Source organism: Oryza glaberrima, chromosome 10, assembly GCF_000147395.1.
Source record: "Oryza glaberrima chromosome 10, OglaRS2, whole genome shotgun sequence".
Taxonomy (NCBI): domain Eukaryota; kingdom Viridiplantae; phylum Streptophyta; class Magnoliopsida; order Poales; family Poaceae; genus Oryza; species Oryza glaberrima.
Genome location: NC_068335.1, coordinates 19022684 through 19034718, shown reverse-complemented (window position 1 = coordinate 19034718; position 12035 = coordinate 19022684). Strand labels below are relative to the sequence as shown.

Genomic DNA, 12035 nt, shown 5'->3' with positions numbered 1-12035 from the left:
ACATTCATCTAAATTCTTTTATATTTTGGGGAAGGAGGGAGTAGTACCTAGGGTTCACAATTCCGATGAAAATTGGTCGAATTCCGTGAAATTTCGAGGTTTCGACGAGGCTCGAAAGTAGAAGCCGTATGAGATTTCGATGAGTTTCATCTAAATTCAAATTTGAATTGATAAAAAAATAAAAATCAAATAAAATCTTATAAATAGTATGATATTCATAGAACTTATTGGGTTATAAATTTTTGAAAAAAAATTGATGTATTGTGTGTATTTACTGAAATTTACGAGAGGAAAGTAAAGAATAATGAACTAAAAAATGAAAACAATTTCAGTTTACCTCTTTTTCTAGTTACCGGTTGAAATTTCGAAGATTTCGCTCGGAATTTCACCAAAGCTGGCTGGTTTTCGCAAGCTTATCGATAAACTCAATGAATTTGTATTTAAAATTTGGTTTATGAAATTTGTTCAAAATCTACCGGCTTTCCACTAGATTTCACGAAAACCGCCATTCCGCCAGAGCCCAAAATGGAAGACCATCTCGAAATCGTAAACCCTGGTAAACTCTGGTAGTACCACCACACTTTGCTCCTTGGAGGGCGTCAATCCCACTTATTTTAGAAATAGACTTTTTTTTCTCGACGCTTGCAATGACCCTAGTGTCGGGATTTCAACGTCTTGGTGCCAATGATGCTAGCACCTACACGCTCGCTCCCTGTAAAAGTTAAGTCACTGATATAAAAGGGTCGGCGACCATGACGCTGGTGCTGAGAAAAGGGTATGTTTCTAAAATAATTTTTTATAGATGTGAATTTGTAAAATAAGTTTTTTAAAAGGTGCTAAACATAAAAAGAAAATCCAGTCGTCCTTCATCAGTACAGGAGTACAGCAATCATTTTTTTTTTCCCTGAAGTCTGATTTCACGCTGCGATCACTTGGGTTGGTTGTTGACAGTGGCTTTGCTCATGGTGCGTCTTTTTTATGTGGCTTTTGCTCACCTCACCTGATTCACTTGCTGAAGTTTGTATGAGCTTTGCTCACTTGGTACGTTTGCTGTAAGTCTGAATGGTGAGATCAGCAATAAGATTGACACCGTCGAATCAACGAATTTTTTTTATTTAAATATTTACATAAATAGTTTTCTATTTGAAAATTTTATAAAACTAGTCACCCATTATCGTCTGGAGCTGCCAAAGGACAATTTTGCCGATTTGGTAGACGGCCGTTAGCTCTCCCATAACGGCCGGCCATCAAGGACGCCAAAATTGTCCAGGCCGGCCCCTTGCCGCCCTCTAGAACGGTGGTTTCTTACCGTGCGGGGGTTGCCTACTGCAAAAGGGTGACGAGGGTGTCTTGGCATTCTTGCGGTCGGCCTTCTTGCCGTTCTCTGGGAGGGCAATTTTCTACAGTGCGGGGTGCCGCCGGCTTAAAAGGTAGTAGGGGTGGAAATTTTTTCAGGCAGCCCACTTGCCGCCCTTTGGGAGGGCTATTTCTATTGTCTGAGGGGCTGCATGCAATAATGCCAGGCCGCCCTCGCCGCCTTTTCGCAGGCGGCCCCTGTTCAGTAAAAAAATCGCCCTCCTAGAGGACAATAAGGGGGACGCCTGCAAATTTTCGACGCCCTTGGTGGCCGGCCGTTATGGAAGGGCTAATGCATGTCTGCCATGTCGACAAAATGGCCCTTTGGGAGTGCGATGAGGTATTAGTTTTGTAAATTTTTCAATTAGAAAATTATTATTAAAATATTTTAATAAAAAAATTCCGAATCAACCGTCATGCACCACCAACCAGCAGCCCAATGCACCGACCGCCCATCTCTAAGCCCATTTGACCGCGATGGCGTGGCCCATGCCGGCCAGCCCAAATCTCGCCATTTCTAAGCCCATTTGACCTCAGAATTCGGAAGCCTTCGGGCCAATGGCCATGCTAACTCGATTGGTACATCACATTTCTGGTCAGGAATAAGTTCATCTGTGGTCCCTTAACTTGTCAACGAATCCGATTATTGTCCCTCAACCGGAAAACTAGATACAACGGGTCCCTCAACTATCAAAACCGGTGCAGATTAGGTCCCTTGGCGGTTTGGATGGTGGTTTTGACTGACGTGACACCTACATGGCTAATTTGACTCGGTCTTCATATGGTGTGGCAGTGACATGGCGCTTACGTGACAATTCGATTTAGAAAATAATAAAAAATGTAGGCCCCACATGCCAGTTTCATGAAAAAATAATTTAAAAATGGTGGGGCCGATGTGGGCCCCACATATCATTCTCACCACTCCTCTTCTTCCTCCTCTATCCCAAACTCCCCTGTATTCATCTCTTTCCCCCTCTTCTCTGTCCTCTCTTCTCCATGCGTGCGTGAGGAGACGCGGCGCGCGGCGGCCAGGTAAGGAGGGGTGGCGCGCAGCGGCTGGGCGAGGAGGGATGCGGCCTGCGGCGGCTGGGCGGGGGAGGGGGGGGCAGCCGGGCAAGGCGAGAGGCGGGGCGCGGCGGCCGGGGAGGAGGGATGCGGGGCGCGGCGACCGGGCGAGGAGGGATGCGGGGCGCGGCGATCGGGCGAGGAGGGAGGCGGCACGCGGGACGCAGTGCCGCCACCATGGCGCGATGGATATCCGACGAACCGTGCGCTCCTCCTCCTCTCCCGGGGCATCAGTTTCGTCACATCCTCCGAGACAGTCACGGTGACGTCTCACTGCATTGCCTGTCGTATCGTCTTCTCTCTAGCCTCTCTCCGGTCCAACCAGCGACGAGAAATGCGGAGACTCCAGCGGCGCTGTGAGGATTTTCGCGGCTTCCGGTCTCCAGCGAGGTCGCCCTGGCCGCAGCGGTGCGCGCCCTCCACCCTTAGTTCCGTTTTATACCCACCACAGCGGTGCGCCGGCTCCCTCCTCGCCGGTCGCCGCGCGCCGCCTCTCCTCACGCACGCATGGAGAACAGAGGAGAGAGGAGAGGGGGAGAGAGATGAATAAAGGGGAGTTGAGGAGAGAGGAGGAAGAAGAGGAGTGGTGAGAATGATATGTGGGGCCCACGTGGACCCCACTATTTTAAAATTATTTTTTCATGAAACTGACATTTGAGGCCCACATTTTTTGTATTATTTTCCAAATCAATTTGCCACGTAAGTGCCACGTCACTACCACGTCATATGAAGACCGAGTCAAATTAGCCACGTAGGCGCCATGTCAGCGAAAACCGCCATCCAAACCGTCGAGGGACCTAATCTGTGCCGATTTTGACAGTTGAGGGACATGTTGTATCTGGCTTTCTGGTTAAGGGGCGAAAATCGGATTCGTTGATAAGTTAAGGGACCTCGGATGAACTTATTCCTTCTGGTCATCACGATGATCGCTGGAGAAAAGCTCCAGCGCCACCGTTGAGGCTTCTTGGTGTACCCCACATCGCCGTTGCCGAGGAAGGCAGCGGTTGCGAGACCCATAACTTCCTTCACCACCTGTCACGAACTCGCCACAACCACTGAACGTCTCGCCTAGTGAAGATTGGTTCAGGAATTAGAGATATGATCATCAGATTTAGGGATTTGTGGAGAAAAAGGCAAGATAAGCATAGGAGTACGAAGGGGATTTGATCTCTATTCTTCCTTCCCCACCAACACAACCGCGTTTAATTTGCAGGTACAACAATCAGAGACAGTAGTACATTGGGTCTGTTTGGGGAAGCTTTAGATTCTGAGAAGTAGCTGTTTGATAGCCAGCTTCTAAGAATCTGGAAAAGCTCTGAAACCCAGCTTCTCCAGCTTCTGGCTTCTTATTTCATTTTTCAGAATATGTAACTACAGATTCTCAGAAGCTGTGAACTATTTAGGGTAGCTTCTAGCAGAAGCAGCTTTTGGGAAAAGCTGCAGCCGAGAGAAGCTCCCCAAACAGGGCCATTGTCCCACCTCGTGGATCACACAAATTGGGTGCTTCAATCCCCTGCATCTCAACTATACTCCTATCAGATCCCAAATTTTCAGAAATACAAAAAAAAAAATCTAAGAACCGTAGCTAGCTATTGTATTTCTCTGTGTACATAGGAGATAGTACTGAACTACTGATGTATGATGCGCAAGATCACAAACTTTTACAACACCCAAGGATAGTGCCCCATACTATCAATTACTTAGGATATGGAGGCCACCACAAAATTTCATTGAGATCAAGCTGGTTGGCAACAATTTTGGAGATAAAGGGTGCCATGCAGTGTCTCCAATAGGTGCAAGTGCACAAGATAAAGAGAGAAGCGAATAGGGTGGCGCACGATCTTGCTAGAATAGCAATGAGTACTAGGTCTAATGCTGAGTGGAGGCTATGCACCCCAGCACAAATCCTAGACTTGTTAAACCAAGATTGTAACCATTTATTCAGTCATTAATAAAGCTCTCTCTTTAATGTAAAAAAAATTACTTAGGATATGGAGGCCACCACAAAACTCAAAATCTTGGCATCACCTCCAATTCCTCCACACTGCTGAATTTCTGTGGAAAAAATAAAGTCTTTGTCCGGTACATCATACTCCCTACATCTATTTTTGATAGTCATATTTTTAAATCTGAAAAATTTACTTTTAATAGACATATTTCAATCCAACCATCTATCTTCTTAATGAATTTCTCGGATTTAATAGTGACTCTCTATTCTTCTGCACAAGATTAGCTACATGGGTATCGAGAAATGTAAATATTAATGAATCGCTTGTTTACGAGGAATAACTAGTAGTTTGTTTAAATGAATGATAAGTAGAATTACTTATCCTTGGTCATTGTGCCAAAATGAAATATTACTATCAAAAGTAGTTGGAGTTGGAGGGAGTATGTTACAATGAAAACAGCTCATCATTTTCAGGGGATAAAATAAAAAGAGTAAAGTGTATTGGCGGTCCTTAAATTTGTAGGGTTGTGTCATATAGGTCCCTAAACTCTTAAAATGCATATCTAGGTCTCAAAACTTGTCAAAGTGTATCATCTAGGTCGCAAATTGACACATCCCCTCTAGGATCCTACGTGGCACTGATGTGGCAATGCCACATGGACGTGACGTGTCCTTTACTTTTTTTTCTTCTTTTCTTTTTTTTTCGTTTTCTTCTTATTCTTTTTTTTCCTTTTTTCTGCACAGGTCACGAGAAGAAAGAGAAAAAAGAGAAGAAAAAATGAAAATAATTAAATGGGTCCCATTTATCAGTCAAAATAATGCCATATCATGTCCGTGTGGCATAACACATCAACGCTACGTAGGATTCTGAAGAGGTTGTGGCGATTTGGGACCTAAATGACACACTATGACAAGTTCTGGGACTTGAATATTTATAGTTTAAGAACCGCCCGTACACTTTATAAAAAAAAAAAACTCAAACTTCACTTCAGACTTAAAGAAAAACCCAACTTACTACCAATAATGCATCGCCATTGATACAAACTGCATAAATTCCTACCCCCAAAGGCCCATCCAATCAAAGCAAAGCATCAGCAATGGGATTTCGCTGCTTCTGCTCGAAAGCTCAAGCTCAGCTCATCCTACTGCTACTACTACTAGTGCTAGCTTCAGCCTCGTCATCTGCAGCCAAGCAGCAGCCTCACACCGCCTGCAGCAACACTTCACCAGCGACGGGGCAGCCGCCATGCTCCGGCCACCGTGGTCAAGTCCCTGCGCCGCCAATCTTGGGACTTCTTGGTCGTAGGCGAGCAATCAGAGCTCCGCCTCCGCCGCAGCCACATCCAATAACGTCGCCTACCTCTCCATTCCCGGGGCGGCCAGTCCCGCCGCCGCCGCCATCGCCGTGCTTGTAGCCGTCGACTCTGTCGTTGCAGGTTCAGTAGAATTCAGAACTTTCAATCAGCAAGAAAGTTCCATGGATTTACTCTGTTTCAGCGCACTTCAGCTCTCGGCCCCTCTCAGGCTCTCACCATTGTAAAGTATGTTCTGCTCGTTTCTGTCAAGACTCAAGACCCTTTTTTTCTGCTCATTTCGAACGAGTTAGAAGATCACAAGGTTTGTAGTGGATCTTTCGTTTTTTTTTTCTATTTTTCCGGAAGATGTTTTGTAATTTTAATCTTTACTCCTGAGTACAGTCTGATTATCAATCATAATGCGTTTGTCCACAAATGTTCTATTCTGGTCGAGATTCATTCATGAAATTACTGTTCAAGATTATGGAAAAATATGTCCACCAATACACAGCTGGAAGAATGAAAGTTGGCGTTTTGATTTTGACAGTGTACGAAACTACTGCACTTTGCAAACCCAGAAGAACAAAGAAGTTGAAAGAAAGAGGGAAAATAAATTACAAGTTCTTTAAGACCACCAATGAAATCTTTGATCTAACAACATAATTCTCTCCTACATTTAACACCAACTACAACTATGAAAAAGCTCGCTACTTCACAAAGGGCCTTCTAGGACAAAACCAAGAAGATGGCGCCCAATTTGTCCCTCCATTCTGAAGCCTTCTTGGGTAAGGGATCACTTCCAATGCACGCACCTGATCCCAAATCGAACACAAATGCCCAATGCTGTAATCCGTGATCCTCATGTTCATTGTTGCCGCGGCGCGCCAAGTAGTAGACATGATTCCCCTTGATCGTAGGAAACTCCATTGCAGAGAATGCGAAACATTCGCCATGCCCCAAGAGGAGAGCATGATCACCCAGCCTCGTCCCTCTCTTTTCTGGGAATACGCAAGGAGCGCATCATTATATTAAGAAGAAATAAAGTTTATGTAAAAGGCAGGCTCGTCACTCTCTCATGGAGCTCAAAATGTTACGGGCAGTACATCAAAATTTGTCCACTTGCCATCTTGGAATTCACATGTCACATTGGATTGCGAATTTCTCATACCACCGCAAAACTCAAAATCTCGACCGTATCTCCAATTCCTCCATACCGTACGTCGAATTTCTAGAGACACGTCTTTGTCTGGTACTACACGTGTTACAATGATTAGCTCGGCATTCCAGTTTATTTGTTGATAAAAAGAAAACTCAAATTTCAGTTCAGGCTTCAGAAAAAACCCAACTCCTCACCAATGCATAGGCTGCATAAATTCCTGAGACAATGAGAGCTTCGGCATTTGTCAGGAATGGGATTTCACTGCTGCTTTGTGGCTCAAGCTCTTGTGATCTTGCTAGTGCTAGTTTCAGACTCGGCAACTGCTGGCAAGCAGCAAGTGCAGCAACCTCGTCCTCATGCCGCCTCCAGCAACACTTCGCCGGCGCCGCCGGAGCGGCCTCCGTGCTCCGGCCACCGCTGTCAAGTCCCGCCGGCGCCGCCGCGGTTGGGGCTTGTCTACAGCGACCGTAGGGCGCCTCCATGCGCACGCCGATGTCCGCCTACGCCGATTCCGAATCCGAATCCGAACCACCACCCGGCGTACGCATACCTATGGGCTATGGCCACATCCGCTGCGTCGTCCATTCCCGATTAGCCTTGCGCCGCAACCGCCGCCGCCGCCGCCGCCACAGCTCTTGTAGTCGCCGTTGCAGGTTTGGCCGGGCCAAATCCAGGATCTTCAATCAGCAAGGAAGCTAGCTGACGGATTTGCTGCTGGTTCATGCATGCACTTCGGTTATTGCTAATTGCTACTGTAAATTTTGCTTTCAGCTGATTTTTTTTCAGACTTTTTGGGGCTTTTTTTTTGTTTTAGAAAAAACGTGTTCTAAGATCACCAGGTGTGCCGTGTGCAATCCCTCAAAAATGTTTTCTTCAGACGGACAACGGTGGCAACTTTGGTGTCATTGCCTTCTTAGAGGCGTTGTGTAGGAAGTCTTTTTCCCCGTCTTTGCCTTTTTCTCTTTGTTTGGTCGTAGACGGTTCTTGGTTGTCGTCATTAGGTTGTCGTAAGGGGCGAGTGGATCTTCTTCTCTCTCGTCCTCTCCTTATCTCCAACCCCTCTACACGAGGATAACTAGAAACCCGTCAATGATCTTCTAAGCAGAGTCGGTGCGCGGGAGGCGTTTGTGACCCCCTTTAGACCTAGCTGCATTTGGTCACGTGAGACTAGCTGCCAACGTGCGGCGATGGTGTGTTGTCTTTTGTTTTTCCTATTTACGATCTTCCACTGTTGTAATCATGTAATTTTTATATGTTATATCAGTACGAAACTTCACACTATCTTGTGTGGGTCGTTTGAAAAAAAAAATTGCCTCACTTGTATCAACATCTCAGGTGATTAAAATTGTGCATCAATCCTTGTTTAGATGGGAGGGACTAATTTCACTAAAATACAAGCCTATATAGTAGTGACTAAAATTTATGTGAGAGGGATTAAAATTAGTATGGACTTATATTTCTGTGAGAGGGATTAGTCCTCCATCCAAACAAGGGATTAGGAATAGGGCACATAGGGATAGGTGACAATTGGCATATACTCCAATATATAATCACATCTTAACTATTTTCTGCATCCTTCAACTGAGCCTTCCAAACCTATTGAACTGGCCTACTTGGGGTCAAATCCTCATTTCAGTTTGACTATTACCCAGCCTTTGCCTTGACAAACACACATGTCTCAAATAGTGTGCATCACATAATTGTACTTTAATCCTCTCTTCACTGTACTAATTTCATATAGTACATAAGCACCAACTAAACTAAACCATCGATTTAAGGACTCTCTAGGAATCTATTTAGGAAAACATAAGATTATGAGAACCAATAGGTTGGTAGCCAGATTTTAAAAATCTGAAACAGAAAATCTGGCTTCTAGTTCATATAACTAACAACTTCTTTGAATCTGAATAAAAAGGGCCCCTTTGACGCGCAGGAGAGGAAAAACACAGGAATTGAAGTAGTAGGTTTCTCAAATCCTACAGGAATCAGCAAACACAGGAAAGGCAATATAAGTCCTTTGATAGTGTTCTGTGAAAAACAAAGGAAAGTTCACAAAGAGGTCACACCGCTTGCTATTTTTCCTATGAAATGTGAAGAATAGAAATACAATCCTATGGAAAATTTTCTTTCTTTCCTATGAATCAAAGGGACATGTAGGAAAAAATCCATAGGAATTTAAATCCTATGAAAATCCTTTGCCAATCCTATAAATCAAAGGGAGCCTTAGATTCTCAGAGAACCTGCAGTTGTCAGAAAGTACCCAAAACAGACCTTAAGAACAAAGTACAAGTCAGTTTGTATCTGCCCAAAGGATGGTCGAATCCAATATTGTGGAATACTCCCTCCTTCCCAAATTAATCATCATATCGTGAAACCTAAATTTTTTTAAATTGATCATCATATAACCGCATGAGAATGTGGCATGCTAAAGAGTGTAATTGTGTATTATGTTTTAATCGACTACTATTAATGTTTAATTGATGCGATTTAAATTATCCCTGATCTTGGTACATAAATATTATAGGACAATTAATTTGGGATGGAGGGAGTACTTAGGATTTGAACTTTCAGTCCACCACAAACTCAAAATGTTGGCCTTACCTCCAACTCCAATTCCTCCGCTCTGCAGAATTTCAGAAGAAAAAAAAATGTCTTCATCCGGCACTTCACATGTCAACAGTGTCGGTAGGTGATTAAAAAAAAACTTAGATTTCACTTCAGAAAATCCAACTTATCAATTATGCATAAAGCCCCATATGCCATCCAGGCATTGGACTCGGAATCATCCCTCTGCAGCCAGAGATGGGATTCAGCTGCCGCTTGGTGATGGCTCGAGCTCTGCTCCTGCTCATCCTAGCAGCGCTAGCTTCGGCCTCGTCAATGGCTGCCAAGAAGCAGGGGCGACTGCCTCGCGGCTGCGGCGGCCACACCTCGACGTCGCCGACGCCGGAGCTGGAGCTGCCGCCGTGCTCCGGCCACCGCGGTCAAGCCCCAGCGCCAGTGTTGGGGCTTCTTGGCCGGAGGGGATCACCTGGAGCTCCACCTCCGCCGCGGTCACACCCGCCGGTATCATACGTACGCCCACAGCCGCGCCCGTGGCCACCGCCACCGCCGCATCCGCAGCCTCCATTCCCGATCAGCCCGGTTGCGCCGCCGCCGCCACCGCCGTCGCCACCGTGCTTGTAGTCGCCGTCGTTGCAGGTTCAGTCGGATTCAGGATTTTCAGTCAGGAAGGAAGCTCAAATGATTTGCTAATCTGTTTCGGGCACTTCGGAACTATTGTAAATTCTTTGCCTTTTGGGGGTTCAAGATTTTCTTTTGCTCATTTCAAACTTGTTCGTTCTAGATCAGCTGATGTGTCATGTACTCGTGTGCAATCTCTCAAAAATGTTCATGTACTCAGGTGCAATCTCTGTCCTCCTATAAATATGAAATTGGCACATCCTGTGCCGGTTCGTTCAGAAAAAAATAGTGCAATCTCTAGAAAATGTTTTGCTCGTCTCACTTGGTCACCGCAGTATTTCGAATCTGAAAAGCTGGAATTCTTATTTTTAAATTGGAAGCTCGAATTCTTATACTCTAGGATATGCAAATTGCAAATAACTCACTGGTAGAGTATCATTCATGTGCGCGCTCGAATCGCAAGACAAACAAATTCAGGTCAACCATCGAAAGTTTCAGTATAAATTCAGTTTGAGTTCAGCAGCCGCCGTGCGCCTGCAGTCACAAACTGTTCTTGGCTACGATGAGGCTGTTCGAGCTCATCGCCGGAGTTGCCATCCTGGCTGCTCTGTCCACCACCACCTCAAACGCGCCATCGCCGGTCGCCGTGGCGGCGGGGAGGGCGGTGAGGGCGCCGCCGTCGCCGAAGCCGGCGCCGCCCATAAGGCCGCTCTTCCGGGCGCCACCACCACCTCCGGCGAGGTCAGTTCAACCAACGTGTTCGTCAGGGCCGCCACCACCTCCGGCGAAGTCAGAACTAGCAATGAGTTCGCCGCCTCTCGCCGGCGAAGTCGGTTCAACCAACGCCTCAGAGCTACCATGAATCCGTGATCTTTCGTTTACTTTGCAACTCAACTTTTTTTTTTCATGAGAAACTTTGTAATTTTAATCTTTGGTAGTCTGGTTATCAAATCATGTTGTCCGAGATGTTTGTCATGTTGAGATCTTTATCAACGAAATTACAGTTCCAGATCACATAAAAACCGTCCACCAATCCACAGCTCGAAGAAAAAGTTGGCGTTATGATTTTGTAAAAAGAATCTAGAACATACAAGACCGAAGAACAGAAGTTTGGCGTTCTGATTTTGCATGCATAAAAACGAAAAAAAACATATTAACAGATCAAAAAGAAACTAGGGAAGGGTGAAAGATTAAACGAAATGTTCTTAAGACTACTAGACAAGCTTCAGCGAGGGAAAGCAAGCCTACCCTCTCAGCTAATCTGAAGAGCAGAAGAATCACTCTCCGAGCAACGCAACACCTCCATTGCCATTGAAATCGGACAAAGGGGCTGCCTGAATCATTGCTCGTTACCTCTGAATTTCCTTCCATCGTTTCTCCTCCAAACATCACTCGCTAATACTACGAGATACGAATACGATGAACCGAAGCAAAGAAATCATCCCAGAGCAGATCGAAGGAAGCAAAGAAACAAGAAATCGAAGCAGAACCAATCGAAACTTCGATCGAATCGAAAGAATTCAAAAGCAAAGAAACAAGAAATCGAAGCAGAATGAATCGAAAGTAGATGAAGAGAGGCTGAAGAATCGCAGGTAGCAACCAGATCGAGGATTGGCGGCGGCGCATCGGCTGTGCTCCTGATCCATCCGCGTCTCCTTCGAATTTATAAAGGCAGGGAAGGGGGACGGAGGAACCCTAATCTGAGGGTTTTAGCTTGGTAGGAGGTCAAGTTACGAGAATACCCTTGCGGTGTGATCTGGACCGTACAATCCAATTTGACGGCTGAAACTGAGCGAGGGGGTCTCGTGCGAGGGGATAAGTTGTCAGCCCGTTAAATAAGATGGGCCCACGGTTCAGGATGTAACAGAGTTAGGCCCATGTGATATTGTTTGATTTAAAACGGCCCAACAAAGGCTAGCCCAGCCCAATGCTCAGCTCCTCTGGCCTTCCTATTTTCTGGTGGAATAAGTTCATCTGAGGTACCTTAACTTGTCAACGAATCCGATTTTCGTCCCTCAACCGAAAAACC

General features: G+C 45.6%; 1 non-coding gene across 1 annotated transcript; it reads right to left on the bottom strand.

Annotated features, from left to right (window-relative positions):
- Positions 1-11204: 11204 nt before the first annotated feature.
- Positions 11205-11342, bottom strand: LOC127753553 (small nucleolar RNA snoR77). Its single transcript, XR_008012610.1, has one exon. It is a non-coding gene; the product is annotated as a small nucleolar RNA snoR77 (small nucleolar RNA).
- Positions 11343-12035: the final 693 nt, after the last annotated feature.